Genomic DNA, 20379 nt, shown 5'->3' with positions numbered 1-20379 from the left:
TGCATGCCCTCTGTCCACTGGGGGTCATGAGGGAGTGTGCTCAATTTAGCCACGCGGGGACGTTCTCAGAACACATCCCTGCCATTGGGCGACACACGACTGTATGATCTACTGATCACACACACAAGGTCCTTAGGACCTGAAGGTGACCAGAGAGAGGCCTTTGCCCGGCCCCGTGTTTGCAGGCCCTCCACAGTGATGATCTGACTCCTTAGACAGGGAGTGTGCTGTCCTCCTTCAGATCACTTTACACTAAGGAGATTCCTTCGTTAACTAACTTCACGGCAGATGGGATTTAACAGTGACAAAATCTAAGCTTACCAATATATTTTTAATGTATTCTCACCAACCCCTGGGACTCCAGGTTTCCTAACACAGAGCACTACCCGCTCAAGAAAAAGAGGGAGGATGCCAGGACACGCCACTGACCGGGGCTTTGGGACCTGTGGTCAGACAGGCCTCCTGGAGAAGGCGCCCCCGGATCTCAGGCCTGAAGGTGGGGAGGGCGGCAGTTGTGTGACCCTCGGGGGAGAGATTTCTAGGCAAAGGGAATGATCCCTGAGAAAGTTCCGTGAAGGGCGTGGCTTGTGGAACAAAGAGGGAAGGGCGGAGTGAGGCTGATGCTCACGGCAGGTCCTTATCCCGGGTGCTGACGAGTGACCAGCTGAAGGGCAGCAGGTGGGCACCCCGATGTGCAGGAGCCACAGGAACTGGCTGTGGTTTTACTGCACCAGGAACGAGCAGCGGGCGCACAGACCGTGTTCTGGGGCCCATCTGCTCTTCGGCATCATGTTTATGGAACACGGAGACTGGGTGGCCCCCGACCGTTTTCCCTGGGAGTGATACGAAGTAATCTTTTATTAATCTTATTTAAAATCTGTTACCATTGTACATGATCTCAGAAGACCACGTCGAAAACATACTACAATATAAATCAAAGGCATAAATGAATATGAAAGAGAAGACAATTATATGCCCAAAGAAAAACCTTTCTATTCTATTACACTGTAATGCATTTTGTAAATGTACATATTGTACACAAATGCTAGATAGATATATTCATGAAACCTTCCTCCAGATTCTTTTTTAAATAAGACTCTCAGGAAGGCGAAGAGGTGTAATTTCATATTTAAGAGTTCTCTTGGGCCCCCATTTTCCAGATCCAACAAGGAAGCCATGATCTCAGCAGCAACAATGAAGAGATGGTTGGGGGCCGACAACTAGGCTCAAGTCCTACCTTGCCATTTAGTAGCGGGTGACCTTGGACAAGGTGCATGATCTATTCAAACCCTTGTTTCAAACTATTGCCGCTATTGAGAGAGTGTAGCCCAGCGGCATGTTCACTGGTACCATCATGCTCTCTCACCAGAGGGCATGGCTGTGGGCAAGCATCACAGGCTCATATACTTCGAAATGCACCGGACCGGCTCAGGATGCGTGGGAGACCCTGGCGTGGCTGCTGCCCTCCCCCTGGGTGGCTTGGGGTAGACACCGAGCTCTCTCATGGATCCTCTCGGTCGGTGTGGATGCGGGAGGGACCGGATCAGCTCGTGCAGCTGCCTGGCTGCACGCTTAGCCTAGCCAGTTTGGCTTCTGATTCTTCATTAAGGAATTTGATAATAATTTTAAAAGTGGTTTCTGGAGAGAATTCTTCCTGAAACAGAGTGTCACCTGGAAACTCATAAAGGGTGACGCCATCCCACACACACAGGAAGCCGCCACGCAAGGACGCCTCTGGAGGACTGCAGAGACTGGTGTCATTCATGATGGAGAAAGAGATCCACGTTGGGCGGGTTTCCTCTGCAGCTACAGGGGAGCACTGTTTCCCCTTCTCTCCATTCACAAGGAAGACAATGAGCGCAGGCCTCAGAGTCAGCAGCGCGGAGCCCAGGCAGCACCTGGAGTGTAAATGAGATGAAAAGGAAGTCAATAGCTCACCTGCTGGCAAGGCCACGCCTTCCAGTCCCCCCCCTCCCTCCCCGTCCTCCCACCCAACCCCCCAACCCCGCTGTGGGTCCATTCCTCCTGCTGAGTGGCGTCGGACCCTCCGGGAGGGGTTGGTTGAAACAGGCACAACCTTGAGCTTCCCCAGGAGAACCCCGGCCTCCTCTGGACACCCAGCGTCTGGAAGACTCGAGTCTTCTAACCCAGAGCGTGGATGCTGCCTCACTGACATCAGGAGAGGTGGTGCATCCCTGTGACCAACTTCGCTTCCTGTTGGACCAAAAGGGGACAAAAGGCTTAATTTAAAAAACAGGCTGCCTCTTTTAGTCACTGTGACCGATTAGTAAATTATCTTATAGATGCAAATTCTTACAAGTCTAGCATGTGGGCAAACACACTTAATAGTCAACAGAAATGGATTCTGTACAACAAACAGGCGGCTTAGTTTCACGGGGGATGGGGGAAAAAGATAAGTCCAGAGTGAGGACTTGGGTTCAAGTCTGAAGTCAAATACGGTAGCTGTGTGACCTTGGACATGGCCATCTCACTTCTCAGGATGTACTTACTCATCTATAAAACAGAAATGATACTATGTATTTCAGGCTCCTCGTACAATTGGGTGGAATTAAAACAGCTATGAAACTGTAAGAGAAACCACAGTGGAAATGGTATGGTTATTTCCAATTTTTATAAGAATTACTCAACACCTTATCCTTAGACCATTATCAGCAAGCTGACACCTGACAAATGAGAACTCGTTACTGAGTCACATCCCATTGTCTCATCCTCAGCTGACAGGGCCGGCCTATGTTCCCCTGTGAGCATGCCGGTAAATCCTTGGTAGAGGACAACTCTTTAAAAGTGGGAAGCCCCCATCCCATCTCCCCTCTTCCCACACACTCTTATACCCACACAATGTCACTCACAATTCCTAAAGCGAGAGAGAGAAACAGAGGGAGCATGCACACACCTCTGTCGTAGGTTTCCCCACTGGGTCAAGATGCTTTAGGCCCCAAATGGCCTCACCTCCTGAAATCTCTGAACAGATCTTTTGAGCGTATGGTATAAATAATCCTCTTACTTTGCTCTGTGGGAGAAATATGTATAAGCAGTACAATAGCTAAGAATTAGGATGCAAAAAAAAAAAAAAAAAAAGAGGTATGGAAGAGGTGAAAAGCAGCATGGGTAATCCAGAAGCTACCCAAACTCTTGAATAACATCATTATTTTTTATGTGTTTTCCACGGTTTCTGAGCACCCAGATCGAATCAAGCTTCCTTTTTTCTGAATGGTGATATCATCCTATTCCATAAAACTTATTTTCAGATTTTTTTTGGGGGGTGGGGGGTGCTTCTCTTTGGAAGAGAGAGAAAGTGCCTGCCATACAATTATTTGTTTACTGTGTTTGTAAACATAATAATTTTGGGCACATAACAGGCATTAAATATGTGTTTGCTGATTAATACATTAAGAGTCTCGGAGAGGTTAACAGTAATACATGAAGGATAGCAAAGAAATCACCTAGAATCCACTATCTTCCCATTGGTTGGAGGCAGTTAGAACACAGTAGGTAAGAAGCCAAGTCTGTCACCTTCTCTTTCTGCATCATTGGACAAATGACGTCATCCCTCTGGCCCAGAGTTTATGCTCATTATAACAACAAGGATAATGAGCGTGTTTACACTGTAAAGTTGTTGTGAGAATTAAATTAGGTAATACAGAGCAGCATTTACAACACTGGCACATGATAAGTATGTAATAAATGTAGCTATTATTATTGTGATTTTTTTCTGTTTCTGACAATACAAAAGTCCATTAAAACGAGAAAGTAAGATATAATAGACTAATTAATTTCTAAAATAATAGAAAATTTAGCCCTTATCTCCACTTAAGTTAGTCTTGTTTAACCACTTAAGATTAATTTAAATAATAAAATTCAAACTTCATTTCCAGGTAAAGGTGGCAGATTGCACACACGCATTTCCTTCCAGTCCCTTTCAAGGTGATTAAAATGGCAGGAAAAAATCATTTAAAGGGATACACACACAGGATTTGGAGAATTAAAAGGAGACAACAATAACAAAATGTCTTGTCAGACCATCACCTATATACCTGGGTTTATAACAGTTCTGGCATTGGTTACTGAGTAGAAGGGATGGATGAAGTGTGGAAGGAAAAAGACAACTGAGCATCTAAGAGACATGGGACAAAACCAAAAGATCTAACCTACGTGTAACTGTCATTCCAGAGAGGAAAGATAGGAGGAGATAACACACAGGATTTTCAAAAATAAAATGAGATACAAAGCAACAGTTCCAAGACACTAGAAGAACATCAAGCAGAATAAATGTTCCCCTCCAAAAGGACCCTCACACCAGAGGCACATAATATTCACACCCTGAAAACCAGAGACAAAGAGGAAATGATGAAGGCGGTGGAGAGATAACACATTCCATGGAGAGGAATCATAATTAACAATACAAATTACAATAGACTTCTCATGAGAAACTATGCAAGGCAGAGGATAATGAATTGATATCTCTGTTGCTGAGTAATAACAAATACCTGTCAAGTCAGAATTCCATACCCAGCAAAAATATCTTCCAAAAGGAAGTAGAAATAAAGACCCAAAAACAAAAACAAAAAACAAATCTGCCGGTGACCCACACTATAAGTGATTCACTGCCGGTAGACCCACACTATAAGTCATGTTAAAACAAATACCTTCAGGCAGAAGGAATATAACAGCAGACTGAAATCTGAATCTACACCAGGAAAGTAAGGGCACTGGACAGGAATAACGAAGAGTAAACAGTGTTTAAAATTCTTTTTTTATTATTTTTAATTGGTTTGAAAGATACCTATCTAAAGCAAAATAGCAGTATTGTATATTTATAGCATATGTATGAGTAAATGTCAGCAACAATAGAACAAGAGTGGGAGGGGGAAGTAAGGGGTATATTACTGTCCTTACACTAGACCTGGAACAGAGTATTATTTAAAAGTAGACTTTGATTAAATAGGATGTATGTGGTAAATATTAAGGAAACTACTGCATTTTTTTCAAAAGAGGTATACATGGTAATTCAATAGTGGAAATAACATTAAGTCATTAAATATTTTCAATTGATCAAAAAAGGGGGAAAATAAAGCACAAATGGAACAAATGGAAAACAGCTGTTTCGATGGTAGATATTAATTCAACCATATCAATAATCACATTAAATATAAACCACACTAAATCGAACATAGATTGTCAGATTAGATAAAAAGCAAGACCCAACTATAGGCAACCTACAGAAACACCACTCTTAATGTGAAAGCACAGATTGGTTAAAAATAAAAGGATGAACAAAGATATGCCATGCAGACACTATTTAAAAGGAAGCTGAAGTAGCTTTATTAAAATTAAAGTTGACCAGACAATTTTACACCAGTGATAAAGGGCTATTACCTAATGAAAAGGGATTCAATTTCCCAAGAAGACAAAAACATTAATGATTTTTTACCTATAAATTCAACAGCTTAGAGCAAATGGACAAATTCCTTGAAAAGTATATCTTATCAAAATTATACAGGAAGAAACAGAAAAATTCAAATAGCTCAATATGTATTTTCAAAATTGAATTCATAATTAAAACACTCACAACAAAGAAAACCCTAGATATAGATGGCTTTACTCATAAATTCGATCCAAGTTTTAAGGAAAAAACTAGAATCAGCATAACCCTGATACCAAAACCTGACAAAGATATTATAAGAAAAAAAAATTACTGACCAATACCCTGCATGAATATATATAAAGTCCTCAATTGTTTGCTAAAACACTAATTCGGTGTTATATGAAAAGGATAAATGTCATTTATAAATGGAGCTTATGCCAGGATTGCAAGATGGGTTTCACGTTATAAAATCAATACTTATAATTCATCACATTAACAGAATCAAAGAGAAAACAATAGCATCTCAAATGATACAAAAACATTTTTGACAATATTTCACACCCATTCATGAAAAAAATTCTGAAAACAAGCCAGGAAGAGGAATTTCATCAGCCTGGTGCTGAGCATTACAAACACCAGCAGTTCCTGGCATGTCAGTGGACAACGATGGAACGCTGCTGGGTCCAGGAGAAAGTGCCCCTCTTCCCCCTCCATTCAACGGCGCACTGGGGTCCTCGCAGGAAACAACGTGAGAAATAAAGAAGTGTACCAGTTAAAAACAAAAGAGCAAAGGTGTCTTTTTTGCAGATGACACGATTATATACATAAAACATCTTAAGAAACATATTCCTCCACCACCACCACCACCAAATAACTACAGGAACTGGAAAGTGAATTTAGCAAAGTCACAGGAATCAGGTCAATGTACAAATTTTAACCACATTTCTATTTTTACCAGCAAGTGATAAGAAAGTAAAATTAAAAAGCCATTCACTTATAATCTCGGGAAAAACATAAACTACTCAAAAATAAATTTTAAAAAGTATTTATAAAACTTAAATTCTAAAAGCTATTACATATTGCAGAAAGATATTAAATAAAAACTTACAACATATAACATGCTTATGGATTGGAAAAACTAATATTGCTAAAGTATCAAGTCTCCCCCACTTAATCTATAGATTCACTATAATCCCAATCAAAATTCCAGGAGGCTTTTAGTAGAAATTAACAACTGATTACTAAATGTACATCAAAAATGCATAAATTGTCAAAATAACCTGAAACTTTTGGAGACTTATAACACCTGCTCTGAAGACTTACTATAAAACCACAATCAAGTAAGACACTTATAAAATAGACAAACAAATCAATGAAATAGAATAAAAGTACTGAAATAAATGCACATATGCATGGTCAATTGATTTTGAACAAAGGCGTACACACACACACACACACACACACAATGGGGAAGGGAAAGTTTTTGCTACAAATGATGATAGAACAACTGGATATCCATATTTAAAAAACATCAATACCTTAACCTCTACCTCACACCGTACACAGAAATTAGATCGAGGTAGAGGACCTTAATGTACAATTGGGAACTATGACGCTTCAATGTTTTCTGAAAGAAAACAGGAGAGTATCTGCATGAGCTGGAGGTTGGCAAAGATTTCTTTGACAGGACACAGAAAGCACTCATCATAAAAAGACATATATTGGACACAATTAAAGTTAACATTTTCTGCTTATCAATCGACACCATTTAAAAAATGAGAAGGCAAGCCACAGACGGGGAGAAGTATTTGCCAAGCCTATTTCTGACAAGGAACTTGTTATCTAGAACAGACAAGAACTTCTACCAATCCTATATAATAAAAGGCTAATATGAACATTGTCCCCTCAACCAGGAGTTCGAATGGGAGTTCAACCGGGAGTTTGACCAGGGGGTGGAGCTGGCCGGCCAACCACCCATGGCCCCTCCCCCCAGCCGGACCCCACCTGTGCACAAATGTGTGCACTGGGCCTCTAGTCATTAATAAAAAGACAACCCAATAGCCGCAAACTGGGAACAACTGGAATGACCACCACCAAGTTTATTGATGAACCCACCGTGGTAGACTCACACAGAGAAATGCTGTTTGGTAGTTAAAAGGAGTCAATTTCTGTACGACTCTCAAAGACATCATTTTGAGCCATAGTAGCCAGACACAAAAGATGACCCACTGCATGATTCCATATAGAGCAGGAAAATCTAATCTAGAACCATAGACTATGATGAGAGGAATAATGAGAAATAAGGGGTTGCCTCCTGGAGGGGACGGACTGACTACAAAGGTGGACGAGGACACTTCCTGGGCTGATGAAAATGCTCCATGGTTTGACTGGTGCACAGTGACTTGGGTGTATTCATTTGTTAAGTCCCACTGAGCTGTACATTTAAAATCTGTGTCTTTGCCCAGCTGGTGTAGTTCAGCAGTTGAGTGGAAAGCCAGGAACCAAGAGGCCACCGGTTCGACTCCCAGTCAGGGCACAGGCCTGGGTTTCGGGCTCCATCCCCAGTGTGGGTTGTACAGGAGGCAGCGGATCAATGATTCTCATCATTGATGTTTCTCTCTCTCCCACTCCTTTCCTATCTGAAATCAATAAAAATACATTTAAAAAAGTAAAATAAAACCTGTGCCTTTCATTGTAGATAAGTATTACCTTGCTTTTTTTAAAAAAGAGTAATTTTAAAAATTGCCTTAATGATAAATGAAAAGAGCAAGTCACAATATGATTCCAATTCATGAAACACTCAAAAACAGGCAAATAACCAACTTCTCACCATGAAGTGATTTTCTAAAGAATCTGCCTCTGGAGAGACCACTGTTTCTCTTACATAATTAGAGACTATTTGACACTTTAAAATCCGGGCATAGCCAACTTCCGTAAACATATAAAGTCCATGGAGAAACCATACCCACTTCCTGGTCGGTGGTGTTCCCTTCTATGCAGAATTGTTGACGTTTGTTTCAAACAGGAAATTAGTTCTGATGGGTGAATCCGGCAGCAGCTTCACCCGCTAAGTCCAGGGGGCCGAGTCCACTTGCCGCTGGTTGTACAATACGGGCACCTTGTTCCTAGTCGAGCATGAAAGACAGCGGGGGGACTTGCATCCCGTTTGACAAGGCGCTGGGAACGTGTGCGTTCAATTAGAGGCAGAGAGGACGGTGACAGGGAGCCGATCTGTGCTCCCTCATTACAAAGTCTCCCGCTCGCCCAACTGACACAAATGCTAAGTCAGATTAAACACTGCCTAATTAACCAGCGTCCACGGGGCGCCAAGACCAGCGGCGAGGTACCCTTCAGTCAAATAAGCGAAACCCCAGGACGTGCCAGCTCTGGCCAGCCCAGATCTGCCATGTCCGCCAACTGCTAGGCCGCCGTTAGGCCATTTTGCTTTCGCACGTCTCTCCTTTCAGGGAACGGCTTGTAATATTTACAGAAAAAGGCAAGGCTGGTAAACAGTTTCACACAATGAGGTGTGAGAGTTGATAGGGTCCTTATTCAAGCTCTGAACTCCCCTGATGAGCTGCCAAAAGTTGTTATGAATGGCCCAGCTGACAGGGTGATGACTGATAAAGGAAAAACAAACAGCCCGGGTAATTCATGAAAACACACAGCGCCAAGACAACCCCGAGTGGCGAGTGACAGTTCAGATAATGGAATTTGGGGAGCTTTTCTTAAGGGGTCTTCTCTATACAATTACTCTGTGAATAGATTCTCCCTGAACGTAGCTGGATCTTCGACTTTTTCCCGCCGAATAATACGTATTGCGATGCGCTGGCGGCAAGGCGCTGGCCTTGGGCTTTTACACAATGGTCAGTTTTTAAGACCATTTCCTCTGCCCAGGGCAGGATGGATTTTACTAGTAGGTGAGGCCTGTGCCTGCCACTTAAAGAAATAAAATATCCTATTTCCATGTCTGGCACTAGAAACATTTCAAAGCATTCTTCCTTCATCTCTTTCATTCATCTGCTGCAAACCTTTGATTGGAAAATAAATATTGGTTTATGCACTCCGCTGCTAATATGTTAAAGGGGAACGATTTAAATGGGCTTGAAGTCAATTTCCAATTCTGAAAACCTATTTTGGGTTCATTTTCTTAAATCAGGCGTGACCAAGCAAGAAAGTACCAATTTGTCAATGCTTTGCCTTTGTACCCAATGGTTTTTCATGAAGTTCATTGTGCTTTCTGTAACAATGGCCTCTTTCTCAATTAATGGTTTAGGAAGCAAGACTATAAAGGCATATATAAAGTATGTGCATGTGCACACATAAGTCCTATCAGATCATGTGCCCAGAGCAGGAAAGAAGAGAGGAACACGGGGGGAGGGGGAGGATGCCCAGGAGCTGTGTGTTTTAGATCCCACTACCCTGGGGTCTGAGGAAAGGCAGCTGGTTAGGAAAGCAGATCCGAGTCCTGCTGCCCCAGCCCCCAACCGAATGGGAATTTGCATTCTAACAAGGTCCCCAGGTGACTCATCTGCACATCAAGGTTTTGAGAAGCTCTGTCATTTAGATGACAGTTTTCCTTCATAGTTTAAGTTTTATAGCTGTGATTCCTGTTATACAAAGGAGTTGAAAACTATATCATAAACTATTTAAAGCTACCTGGGAGAATTTTAATGTCTTTATTCAAATTTCCGATTCTCTTCCCTGAAGAAGTCAAGCATGTCCCGGAGTGCACCACGCCTTCCAGAACCGCTTTCCTTTTACCCCAATGTTCACAGACCCATCAGCACATTGTGGAGGGGTGGGCATGGGACAGAGAGTAGCTGTTTAAACCTTCAGTCACTGGAGTGGACGGTATGACTTCTGTAACACTAACAGTGTTTTTAAAAATCACCGTTTGGCTGTGATATCACGTGTTCTGCTGCCACAGCAGGGAGTGAGTACCTCACAGGAGGGGTGAGAGAAGCACTGGGAAGGCCTAGACCCCAGAGGTGGCCTTCACCCGCCCCCCCACCCCACCCCGCCCCAAATCAGCAAAAATCCCCCAGGATGAGCATTGCTTTAGGTTTCGTGGTTGTTAATATCTAGAGTCCTCTTTAGACTTGAAGGGGTCTCCCCAGCAAACTGTCCAGCTGCTACAGCAGCTCAGCATGTCGCCCAACCCCAAGGGAACCGAACATGTGCTAGGAGCGGGGAGTGTTGCTCCGATTCTCGGTGCTGTCCCATCGGTAACGCGCAGCCAGTGAATGAAACCACTTCTGACATATTACACCAGCCTCTGACACGTGGCCAACGTAAAATGACAGAACAGCCTGAAAATGATAATATTTAAACTGTGATAACCTACAGACCCAAACAACCAGCATGAAGAACAATTCCAAATGTTAACGCGGAATGATAATAACCCCTTCATCACATTATGAAAATGCATCCTTCTCAGAATACTAAAAAGGTAGCTATGAACAAATGTTGAAGACCTGCCCTGTACAGACTTTATTCTAAAGACTTTCCATAGATGACCTCATCTTCCTCACAATAGCCCTCTCAGGTAGGTACTATTAATATCCCCATTTTACAGACCAGAAAACCAAGGGCCAGAGAGGTGGAGCAAGCTGCCTGAGGTCACACAGCTGGTAAGTAGCAGAAGCTGCATTAACGATGCCGCTCCATACACTGCGGGGGGCCTGATGCGGCGGGGGCCAGACATGGCGGGGATCTCCCTTTTCCGCATCCCGCGCGGAAAGAGAGATGAACGAACCGGTTCTAAGTGGAGGTGGCCAGGGATTGAGAAATAATAGAAATAAAGAAAACAAGACACAGAAATAGATTCATGAAGCTGGGGCTGGGTGGGACGCCATCTTTCCTCTCTCATGGAGAGGCAGCATGAAGACGACGACCCTGAGCCACCCAGCAGGTTTATTTTATATCCCAGAAATCCAGGAAGTAACACCAAAACTTAGGATCAAAGGAGCTTATTTGCATTCTTAACTAGGCCCCAGCATTACTGGATTTACATATCTAGACCCGCCCCTGCTGACACCTGGGCTGCTATGAAGTCAGAACTGATTAACATGTCCAGCCTCAATGGGGAAGCATGTTCCCAGGGCGTGACTTGGCCTAAGCCCAATACACCTCCTGTGAAAGGAATCTAGAATTTCAATGTGCCTTTTAAAATTCACTCCATAAACGAGATACCTGTGACACGCACAGCTGGGCAGGAATCACCGAGCACGTGAAGGGTGTGCCAGGCTGGCTGCGTGAAGGTCATCAGCCAAGGACTCGGCTTCTGGGAACCGGTGGGTCTCTGAAATGGAGATAAGGATGGCATCTTCAATTCCAAAACTGTGAAGCTTCGACAGTTATGAGCCGACGTGTGTCCCCCAGCCCAAGTTTATGGGTTGAAGCCCCAACCCCCGGTACTGTATAGAGTATGACTGTGTGTGACGGCTGGGGTTTTAAAGTCACATAATGGGGATGGTAGCCTTTCAGCTGCTACCAAATAGGTTGTGGCTACCTATGTGCCTCGATGGCTTTGCAATCTCTAGGGATGTGTAACCCCTGAGAAATGCCTAGTATTGTGGAGTAGGTTTGGTCGGGGCTTGGGGGGAGGGAGGGACTTGTTGCCCAGGAGCTGTTCTCTGCAATGTGACAGGGGACATGCTGGCCCATAGCGCCCAGCTCGGAGTCAACCCTGAGGACCAGCACTCACAGGCCGGAGTGGGTGTGGTGCGGATGCAGCAGCAGCGAACCCCCCGGGGGGGGGGGGCGGGCACTGGAGGAGGCCTTTCCTCATGATTGACAATTAGCATTCGCATCCAAAGCTCCAAAGCACCAGCCCAGTTGTCTAAAGAAAGGTGCTAAAGTTAAGAATCTGGGTCAAAGCCCCAAATGGGCCAATTAGCTTCACGCAGAGAAACCTGCAGCTCAGCTCCAACCACAGTCCACCCCTGGGTTAGAAAGGGGAGAGAGACAGAAAGCAGAGTGACAGAGAGACCGACTCAGCCCAGCGCTGCACACTCCAAGCTCAGGTGCCCTGAGAGGGCCCCCCCCCCCCCCCCCCCCCCCCCAGTAATCAGGACTCAGTGAGCATCCCTGTGGAGGGAGAGCAGAGGAGGCTGGCCGATGTTCTCAGCCATTTCCTCCCAGACATGTGAGGCCCCGCGGTACCTAGCAGCGTTCCTAGCAGCAGCCCAGCAATGAATATTTGTGGACTGGTTACATTTTAAAATAAAAATCAGTCTATTAGTGTTCTTTTAACCTAACAGATGACGCTATCTCTACTACATCGGTTGGAGTAGGGTTGGCTCATGTAGTAACGTATTGCACTGTGCTAAAAATTCTGCCAAGTGTGCAAATTTTTTAAAAATCAATTATTTTATTACTTAAGTTTTCATTCAACATAGGCAGTAGAACAAAACGACGAGTATATTGGTTTATTTTCAATATAGAAAGCTATCTGGAAGACCTTGAAGACCTCTTTGAGCTCTGAGAAAGTCTACCAGGCAAAGAAAACAAAGAAAAAACTCAACAGGCTAGCCATCGATGGGACTCCCAGGCCGGGGTGTCCAGCCAGCTCCTATTTGTTCCAGCCTCGTTCAGGCGTCCCAGCTCTGCACAGGGAGGGTTTGTCAGTGACTCTGCGCACGCGTCCTGCGAGCAGTGCTCAGGCCGGCCCTCCTGCCCCAGCAGAACCGTGTGCTGCGGGAGCCACTGGAGTGGCTGCTTTTGTCCTAAGAAATGCAGAGGTGAGCTTTTATTCACAGCAAGGTTCTTTTCCCTGATTCAGCATGCCCTGCACACCCGATCTGGAACCTTCCCAACTGAAAATTACGTTTAGTCATGCCTTAAAAGACGCCGCTGCTAGGAGAACGCAAGCTCTCCTGCAAATATCGGGGTTCCCAGAGCCTTATCTGAAGGCACCCTTCAAATTCCTCTGCACTTCCGGCTCTGGCATGGCTCTCACAAGCAGAAAGCACAGACAGGGAGAGTGAATTCCTGCAGCCTGAGTGGTAACCCTTGCGTCTCCTCCCCACTGTGCCCCTGAAATGCCGTTTGAAGTCACCTCCCTAGGAGGTGAGGGCTGACGTGGGCGGCTGCGAGCAGTAATGTTCAGCGACTTAACACTGGGCCACATGTGGCAGCTACACAAACATCACTAGGATGTGAAATCCACTACTTGCTTCGGTGGTATTTCCCTCGCCCTCAAATCTTTTCAAACCCAAGGGACAGGGTAGATGAACTTGGGGGGAGAGTGGGGAGAAATGTCTTGTGATTTTAGTCCAAAATGTGTACGGGATAGTAAATCTTGGAACCGTGTCCTGATGTTTTTATTCACGCTGTCCCAAGAGTCTGCAATCTCGGGCTGCAAGAGTGTTGCCTTGAACTCAAAGCCGCATGGCGCAGGGGATTTGCAAAGCTGGCCACTAAAATTTCAGGGGTTTTACATTGATTGTAAGTCCGAGAAGGTCCCCAAAGTGTCTTTCTCAGGCCAGGCGCTGTGCTCATTTAAGCTGCTCCAGAGGACCGCTTCCTGAAGTCCCGTGGAGGAAGAGCTGTGCGCGCTTGCCAAAACTGACCCAGGGCCAGCCCGCCTGTTCCTCTTCGCCTGGTGGCTGCAGGGCCGAGTCCCACTGTCCCACGTGAGGGTCAGCTGCACAGTGACCGGTGGCTGCACAGGTCAGGCTCCTCTCTCTCCTCAGGGCCACCAGAGTCGGGCCAGACAGGTGACCCCTGTGATCATGTCTTCCTCTGCGATGTCAGGCCTCCAGCCTCTTCCTCTGATGCTGCGAGGCTGGACGTGGAGGGAGGACGCACCGCAGGAAACTGAAGAGCATGACCAGACCACAGAAGCTCTGGCGCCAGGCAGGCCGGATACAGTCCTAGTCCTCTCATTCCCGAATCCATGGACTCGTCTTCTCTGAGCTTCCGTTTCCTCGCTTGTAAGAATGGGAATCCCAGGGATGCTCTACCTCCTGGGAATGAAGTGAGACCATGCACGTTAACACAGGAAGCGTGGTGCCTGGCACCTGGCGAATGTGCAATAAATGGGCGCTCTCATGAGTGACATTACTAACATTCAACCCCAGCGTGCTGATCTACACGCTGTGCTCCCAAAGGGACAGGGCTTACATCATCACAGCTGGAACGCAGATGTGGGGGGATTGAGGAGCAGCCGGGATCTGCCTCTCCACACGGATCCCAACCTCACCCCTTCATAAAGCATGAGGAATCCGGCACATTTCAAGGCAACACAGGTGCTCTGACAGCAGCTTCCTCCAGGTCAGCATATGCACAGGAAAGCGCCCCACTTCCCCCAGTCTAGAAGTCTTGTTCATTCTACAAGTATCTATCAAGCAGGCGCCAGGCTTGGAGTAAAGAGTGGTGAGAGGTGGAGCTGGCAGCCCAGAGAGGAGGCGAGGTGAGACAGGATAGAGGTCATGGAGAACCAGGAGGGACTCTCTCAGGAGGTGAGAGTTAGGCTGAGGCCTGGAGGAAGAGACCAGAGTTCCAGGCAAAGAGAACGTGAGAACAAAGGGAGGCATTTCACACCAAGTAAAGGCACAACCCGTCAGGAAGAGAGAGTAAAACAAAACCTTTACGCCACGAAAAAACAAAGCATCAAAATCCACAAACAAATTATTGAAAATCCGAGAGGACTTCTGAAAACCACAGTTCTCAGAAACTGATGGGTGAAGTATATGAAAATAAGATCATGAGTATTGGAAAACACAATTAGCAAGCTTGACTGAATAACCAAACTTAAGGTAATTTTCCTAAGGCGGAAATACGTTTTCTTTTTAAGCATACAGGGGATGTTTACAAAAGTTAACAGTGACTACAAAGGAAATTTCAATAGATTGCCGAAGGTGGCCCCATTCTTTAGCTATGTATAAAACAAACAAACCAACAAACTAATGCCCATAAATTAGAAACACGACTGAGTCAAATGTTCATCTGAAAAAGCAAATGCGTGGAAACTTAAAATTTCTTTAGAAGAAAAAAAAGACTTAACAGATATCAAAACATACTCTAAAAACCTCTACAGTCACAATTCTGCAGATGACCCTTCCCCCCACCAAGAACACACCCCACAACTGTTCAGAGTTATAACCTGTCATGACTGGACCTGGACTAGGGGTCTAGAGAGGGCAGCAGAAATTGGAAAATTTTTACTTTTCACCTTTGCATTAGTTTTCCATTGCTGCTGTAATAAATTGCCACAAACTTGACAATTTCAACAACAAAAAAATTATTACCTTCCAGTTCTCTAGGTCAGAAGTCCAAATTGGGTCTCACTGCACAAAAGTCAGGGTGTCCGCAGAGTTTTGATCCTTCCGGGCCGCAGGGGAGAACCTGTCTCCTGCCTTGTCCGGTGACCAGTGGTGGCCGCCATCCTCGGTCGGGCCTCCGTTCCCTAGCTGCCAGGCCGGCCGGAGCAAGGCTCAGTGGGCTCTCTGTGGCACCGCTCTGGCCCTCCTGCCCCCCTCTTGTACATCTGTGATCACACTGGGCCTACCTGGGTCATTGGTTTAATCTCCCCATTTTAAGGTCAACTGATTAGTGACTTTAATTCCATCTGCACCTGAATTTCCCTTCTCCATGGAATGGAGCATATTCCCAGGAATTAGGACGTCGTCACCCTTGCTTACTGCAACTGTCTATGTTTCTAAACTATTGCTATTTGTTCATATAAATTTGTCACTTTTTATAATTTAAGATTAAGAGTATTTTGCAGATTCTTTTTAATTTTAAAGATTTAAACTTACATTTATGCTATAAGGCTAACAAGTGCAACATTGCAGAATTAGACAAATGGAATATTCTAAAGACATGGCATGTATGGAGGGGTATCACATTTGACAAAGATTATGTTTCAAACCATGGAGACAAAAAATGGACAATTTACAAAATGAATCTGTGGGCATTACTGGAAAATAGAAGTGTTGACCTTTTCTTCACACCACACATATATGTAGAATGCTTTGAATATTGCCTGGCACAAAGGAGTCACTCTATAAATGCTAGTTCCATATATTATTATGACATGTGCACAAAAATGCACACATACATACTGAAAACACACACACACACACACACACACGTAGGCACACTCAAAAGTTCATTGTAACATTACTCACCACAGCAAAAAATTGGAGATGACTTCAAATGATATCAGTAGGCAACAGATAAATTAATTTTTACCTCCAAAATTTGGAATGACAATTAGCTATTAAAAAAAATGAGGATGATCTGGGCACCAATATAGGAAAATTTCTATGATAAATTAGGTAGGGGGGAAAGCAAGTCACACACTTCTAGGGCAGTGGTCGGCAAACCGCGGCTCACGAGTCACATATGGCTCGCGAGCCATGGTTTGCCACTCTGTTTGCCGACCACTGTTCTAGGGAATGATCCAAAGCATGATCTTTAAATATGCTATACGCATTTAATGTATGCACATATGTAGCTGTATAATATGCACAAAAAAATGTTATGAATGTTTGGTCTCATTAAATTGTTAGCTAAGGTACCAAAGGGGAGGACAGTGGGCTGGAGAAGGGGGGTAAAAGGCAGAGTTTATCAAATAAACATCTACAGTTTTCTCTTCTCTATTAACATAAGCATGTATTGTTCTGAAAATGACAACAGAAAGGAAATCTTGATCAGTTAGAATACATTCCCACAAAACTGACACAGAAACAATGGTAAGCAAACGAGAATTATGAAGTCAATTTGTTCTCTGCAAGTGCTTTTTTCCGAGGAAAGACAGAACGACTGCTAAAGGGATCAGTCTAGTTATGCTCTGAAGGATGTCTGTTTAGCTATGGTGTTCCCAATACTTGGAATGCGGGCTAAAAATGTCAAAGTCATCCATCTTCCCAGGACAAAGATTACAATACATAGCCTCCATTAATTGTTCCCATTGTTCAGACTACTTTGTAAGTTTTACAATCCCAAGAGAAAGAATGTTTTAAAAATTCAAATCATGGACCTTCAATATTACTTAGATGACATAAACAAATTAAAATAAGGCCAACCTAAGCCAGTTGTGTTGATCAACCTGATCCCCTCTGAAAACGAGAAATGAAGTCAAATACCCTTTAATACTGTTTATTAGTGGAGTAATATAATACATTTTGACAAGCTGAACAGTTGTAACAGGCGGCTGTTAAAGTCTCGGCAGGGCTGTTTAGAATGAAAACAGGAGTGAGAGACAGCTCTATAACTGGGTTTTAAGAACAGCTCAGCCATCAACTCTATCCTAACCAAGTACTTTTATCCAGTTAATTTACGTAGGGAATCCCTCAGGGTCTCCAGCCGTCTACCGCTGCAGCTCATTAGAGCCCCACATCCAACTCCCCTCATTGTAACACTGAACGCATTTATGCTTAAGATGTAATTAAACTTAAAACAAACAAGAACTTTATTCCCTGACAGTCCCGCTATTTTTAAATTGACAAAGGCATGAACTTATATAGGATTATTTGGAAATCACTATACATTTCAGCCACTTAAGGCAAGACATTTGCCCAACTGTTCATCCTGCATGCAATTAGAAATCTAAATACTTGGGTAACGGGTTTCTGCTGGGAATTAAACTTGCAGATCTCTTACCAACGAGTAATGTGGTGAGACTCGCTGTCCAATGAGGTGTCTTATTGAAATATCCCAGGCCGTTTCGCTTGTCACAGCTGTCGTCTCAGCCGCTTGCACTCACAGTGTACAGCTTTCATTACGAAAATAGAAATTTGTGTCCTAAGTGCTGTTACATTACTAATGCTAAATATTTAATTCCCCGGGGTTCCAATTATGGTTGAGCACTGGCAACGCTGGTTCTACTTTTTAATAACAACTGTAAAAGCAATCGGAGCGATTTTCAATTAACTAAATACATAGCGAACGAGTAACCTCTTGTCATTCTGCCCTCCAGGACCCGAGCTAATTGGTGTGGAATAAAATGTTTTGAAAATTAACTGATATTCCGGTCTGCACGCTGTTATGCCACGAAGTTACAGTTTGCGAAATGAAGTTTGTCTTCTGCTGGTCCTCATTGGAGCCTGCAGATGTGAGAAAGTACCTGTGTTGTATGTACTTTATGGTGCTTCTAATGAGCGCAGAGTTGAAAGCGGAGAGCAGTTTCTCTAAACACCAGTCAGCATCAATAATCCTCTCCATTGTTCACAGATAAATGCAACAGATTTCAACAGGAGAGTTTCGCAGGTTTCTTTCATTACGTGTGTGCACAAGGTTAGCTGAAACACTGTAAGTCGGCCGTAAGAATTCCTATCGTTGATTATGCTCACGTACAAAGTTCACCATTACATTTTTTTAGATTTCTTTCGCAACAGAAAGTTACAAACCAAACATCTGGGAAAGTCCTTCCTTTTGAAGCACTTTGCTGCAGGCTCTCCCTCGACCACAGAACGATGTCATAAATAAGCTCTAAATTGGCTCCCCCCTTGAAGAGGATGGTGAGGATGAATCCTAAGAGCAGATGCCACTTCACCCACATTTTAAAATGAATCTTTTCCTGAAGTGCAATGAAATCTGATGAAAGAGACCATCTCCTTGTAGAAAAGCATCTCTGACAGGTGTTCTACAGCTCCGAGTCTCGATTGGCCCTAATCTGAAAGCCACGCTCAGAAACGGAATGCCTTTTCGGCAGCTGTCTTCCTTACCGAGATGATCCCCTAAACAGGTTTCCCTGACTTAGGAATCTCAGCAAAAGCAGGGCGGCTCATGGAATAAGACACAGGAAGTGAAATTAATCACTCTGGGAGAGAGGGCAACAATTATAGGGAAAATGTATCTCCATACCAATTTTTAGGGTTTAAATCTTTACTATTTCTAAGGTTTTCGTAACATCTTTGAGAAATGACTTCTAATTAGAGGATTAACTTGATAGTGCTAGTTAGTTAATATAAGTAAATCAGCCTACATTTCTGACTTTTAAAAATCAAACTGAATAATGAGAACATTTTAGAATTTGGGGTTGGGTTGACTTCTCAAGAAGCAATCTCCACTCCATCAGCAAATACACACACACAAATCAAAATATACATATATAAGTTTAAGATTTATTTAAACCTTGCTCTACATGGAATATCTTAATATACTTTCAAAATCATTGGCTTAATATAACCTTATCAATAAAAATATTAACACAAAAAGCCATAAAGTGGGTATAAGAAATATTAAATCCAGTTTGAAAATTATTTTTGCCAAAGACTATTTTTTTCCCAGCTCGAAGGACAGTTATATTCTAAAATCTAAAAGGAAAGGAAACCTATGCTTTGGATACATGTGGTACAGATATTGTTTGTATTCAGAAATGAATCGTAATTTATTCCAAAACAATAGGTTTGCCGTTGTGAGTATGAGAAACACAGAGTTTATTCTTGCATTCTTATTTATTAACTAGAGGCCCGGTGCACGGATTCGTGCACCAGTGGGGTCCCTCGGCCTGGCCTGCACCCTCTCGCAACCCAAGACCCCTCAGGGGATGTCAGACTGCTGGTTTCAGACAGGCAAAACCAGCAGTCCGAGGGATATAGCCGTGCACAAAGCGGCAGGAGGCCAGGGAGGAGCTCGAGCCACTTCCGCTCATTCCCTGCCCACTGCGCCTGCCTCTGCTGCTGCTCAGTAGCGCCACCGCAGCTGTGCTCACCAGCCACGAGCCCGGCTTCTGGATGAGCAGCGCTCCCGCTGTGGGAGCACACTGGCCACCAGGGGGCAGCTCCTGTATTGAGCATCTGCCCCCCCCTGGTGGTCAGTGCACGTCATAGTGACCGGTCGACCAGTCATAACAGTCCCTTAGGCTTTTATATACATAGATTATTGTGTTATTTTCCGTATGAACAACTGAAGACCTACTTTAGCCCGACCGTGTATTCTAAGGAGCTCCGTTACTCGGTCTCCACGTCCACAGAAGCATAAAAGCAGCAATTTGAGGGGCAGAGAGAGGACTACAACTGGAGCCAGTGAGAATATAA

The 20379-nt window shown here is 44.1% G+C and overlaps 1 long non-coding RNA gene across 6 annotated transcripts in view; it reads right to left on the bottom strand.

Moving 5' to 3' along the window:
• Window positions 1-449: 449 nt before the first annotated feature.
• Window positions 450-20379, bottom strand: part of LOC307116491 — a 41651-nt gene continuing 21721 nt past the window's right edge. For 2 of the 6 annotated variants that reach the window (XR_013815217.1, XR_013815218.1), the window contains 2 exons: window positions 11582-11690; window positions 2041-2214 (listed from right to left, as the gene is read on the bottom strand). This is a non-coding gene — a long non-coding RNA (uncharacterized lncRNA). Of the gene's footprint in view, window positions 1899-2040; window positions 2215-11581; window positions 11691-12589; window positions 14359-20379 lie in introns of those variants that run through there. The other 4 variants (XR_013815219.1, XR_013815220.1, XR_013815215.1 and 1 more) reach the window with 3 other exon arrangements.

The sequence above is a fragment of the Cnephaeus nilssonii genome (genome assembly GCF_951640355.1).
Source record: "Cnephaeus nilssonii genome assembly, chromosome: 20".
NCBI lineage: Eukaryota > Metazoa > Chordata > Mammalia > Chiroptera > Vespertilionidae > Cnephaeus > Cnephaeus nilssonii.
Note: the sequence above shows the minus strand (reverse complement) of the source record. Positions and strands in the feature narration are given on the sequence as shown.